At 49.6% G+C, this 3115-nt stretch overlaps 1 long non-coding RNA gene across 1 annotated transcript; it reads right to left on the bottom strand.

The window, feature by feature from the left end:
* Positions 1 to 1114: 1114 nt before the first annotated feature.
* Positions 1115 to 2539, bottom strand: LOC116547332. Its single transcript, XR_004267035.1, has 2 exons — positions 2382 to 2539; positions 1115 to 1504 (listed from the first exon to the last, which is right to left on the bottom strand). It is a non-coding gene; the product is annotated as an uncharacterized LOC116547332 (long non-coding RNA).
* Positions 2540 to 3115: the final 576 nt, after the last annotated feature.

Here is a 3115-nt window from a genome sequence, read left to right as displayed (position 1 = left end):
CTTGGAATTCCCATCCTACTGTGACAATTTTTGTTTAATTGTCTTTTCCTTCGTGCATCTCCGGAGTCTCCTCCTCCTTCTGAGCTGAGAGGCAGGAGTAAAGGGGTTAAGACATTGAGCTTTGGTGTTATATAGAACAGATTCAGCCTGGTGCGGTGGCTCAGGCCTGTAATCCCAGCACTTTGGGAGGCTGAGGCAGGTGGATCACATGAGACCAGGAGTTCCAGACCATCCTGACCAACATGGTGACATTCCATCACTACTGAAAATAATAAATTAGCCGGGTGTGGTGGTGCAAGCCTGTAATCCCAGCTACTCAGGAGGCTGAGGCAGGAGAATTGCTTGAACCCAGGAGGCAGAGGTTGAAGTGAGCTGAGATTGCCCCATTGCACTCCAGCCTGGGCAACAAGAGTGAAACTGTCTCAAAAAAAAAAAAAAAGAACAGATTCAAATGAAGCTACTTGAGCCTCAGTTTTTACATCCGTAAAATGGGAATACTGACTGTGACAATTCAATGACATTAAGAGCATAGAATGCTGACAAACTAAACAGTTCATAAATGCCAGTGGTTGTCATTCTCATTATCCTGGTGCTCAGGAAGGCAATGTGGGACCCATTGAAATAGCACAGACTTTGGGGTCAGATGATGCTGAATTCCAGTTCTGTGTCAGCTCCTTCCTAGTTACATAACCTCATGATGCCACTTCATGCAGGGGGTCACATGCCACTTAAACTTCCAGAACATTTTGGGAAATTGGCATAGGGTTAGCAAACCTCCCCCTCCCCATATAAAAATATTAATACTTTTTTTTTTTTTTTTGAGGCCGAGTCTTGCTCTGTCACCCAGGCCAGAGTGCAATGGTGCGATCTCAGCTCACTTCAACCTCTGCCTCCTGAATTTAAGCAATTCTCCTGCTTCGGTCTCCCGACTAGCTAGGATTACATGCTCGCCACCATGCCCAACTAATTTCTGTATTTTTAGTAAAGATGGGGTTTCACCATGTTGACCAGGCTGGTCTTGAACTGCTGACCTTAAGTGATCCACCCTCCTCTGCCTCCCAAAGTGCTGAGATTACAGGCATGAGCCACTACACCCGACCAAGAATATTAATACTTTAAATTAAAAAAACCTAACATTTATTATCACTGTTGTTTTACAAAAGAAAGGACGTTTTAATACAACCCATGTCCATCAATAGGGGCTGAAGGTCCCTCTAGGGTGGTTGATTAAGCTGAAAAAAGAGACTAGGGGGAAAGAGGAGGAATATATCAATTAGCTATTTTAGAGGCGGGGCAAACTATGAGCTAGGTATCGCTATAATGAGATGAAATAATTTACCAAAAAACATACAGCAAGAAAATAGTGGAGCTGGAGTTACTGATTTTTCTGAGAGAGTTTGTTTCACTGCTTCTCATTTGAGCTCTCTCTAACAGGATAAATGACCTCGATTTCAGAATCCTCAAACAGCTGGTGAGATCCAAAATTGAGACAAAAGAAATGGGGCTGTTCCAAAAAAAAAAGCCAGGTGGCAGGTGTCTAACATGCTGGGGAGCTAAAACAGGGCGTGCAGGTTTCAGCAGCAGGTTGAATTTAGAAGGGGGAAGGAGACCAGAGGAGGGGCCAGACAGGATGACTCTGGCCCACTGGCCTGGAGGCAGACCAGGGTTTCCCAATCCCTCAAATCAACCACCAGTTTGTAACACTGTCTTTGAATGACGATCTGATTAAGGTCCGTCTCCTCCATTAGTCCACAGGTTTTGGGGGTACATCTCTACCTTGCTTATTTCCATATCACCAGAGTCTAGCACGAGGCCTGGCGCATAGTAGGTGCTCAATAAATATGTTAGATGAAAGGAAGATAACACCTCTATGGACTAGCGGTGAGACTCCAGGCCTGCAATTTCTCTCTGTGCTTCAGTCTCTTCATCTCAAGGTTTCAGTTAAATGTGATAACACCCGTATGCAACTCCCAGCATCCAGTAGGCACTCAATAAACACAGTTCTCCACCCTCCTTTTCTCCTCTGCCCCTCCCTCAGCTTTCCCACTACTTCCTGCATGGTGACACACCCATAGTTTGGAGCCATAAAACCCAACCCAGGTTGGACTCTCACCTCCCCAGCTCCTTCTGCTCCGGCCCTGTCCTCAAATTGGGGGGCTGATGTCCCTGTACATCTGGCTCTCAGTTCCCCTAACCCCATAGTGCAGAACTGGGGCCCGAGTGGACCTCAGATCTGGCCAGGTCGCCATTGTCATGGAGACAGCAGCAGTCCCCAGCCACAGGTTCCCTAAGTGACTGGTTACTCTTTAACGTATCCACCCACCTTGGGTGATTAGAAGAATCAATAAGATAACCGGGCGGTGGCAGCTGGCCACACTCACCGCCTTCCTGGTGGACTGGCTCCTGGTGGCTCTGCTGCTGCTGTGTGCGGGCCCCTGCTCCTCCATGCCCCCGGGTCTCCGGCTGGGTGGACTTGGCCATGGTCAGTGTGAACGCGCCCCTTGGGGCTCCAGTGGAGAGTCCTTATGGTAAGTAGGGCTGGGGGGAGAATGGACAGGGCGGGACTGCGGTCATGTTTGGGAGGCCATGGGACACCTCCCCGTGTGTTTCTGACGGGCCCAAAGCCCCCCCTAGAGCTCCCCTAGAAGGGCAGGAAGCCCCACGGAGGCATGTGACTTGCTTCCCTAAGCTCTCAAGCTCAGGCATGGCTTGCCTGGTGGAGAAGTGCTGGGAGGGGTCGTAGGAGCCCTGAGGCAGGGGCTTGGCTCATTTTGCCTGTCCAGAGGCCTTCCTGGGAACCCACCGCAGGGGGACTTTCCAAAATTCCGCAGAGGGTGGGGCTCGGAAGCACCATCCTGCTTCGCTGTGGGCAAATTGAGGTCTGCAGAGAAAGCCTTGCTGGGCCTAGATCATGTCGCTGGAGCATTGTCAAGCCGGGCATGGGATCCAGCCTGGGTCCCTCTGCACCTCCGTGGGCTCTGGATAATGTCCAAGAGATAGAAAGCGCTGCGTAGCTTGGAGCGTTGGAAAATGAGAATATCTAGTGCGGATGTGTGAAACTTAGATGCAGAGCTAGAAACAGAGTGTTATTGATGGTGAAAGGCTCAGGCTCCCT

The sequence above is a fragment of the Sapajus apella genome, unplaced genomic scaffold, assembly GCF_009761245.1.
Source record: "Sapajus apella isolate SASKATOON/1434 unplaced genomic scaffold, GSC_monkey_1.0 scaffold2714, whole genome shotgun sequence".
Lineage (NCBI taxonomy): Eukaryota > Metazoa > Chordata > Mammalia > Primates > Cebidae > Sapajus > Sapajus apella.
The sequence above is the reverse complement of the archived record's forward strand: the minus strand, read 5'-3'. Positions and strand labels throughout refer to the sequence as shown.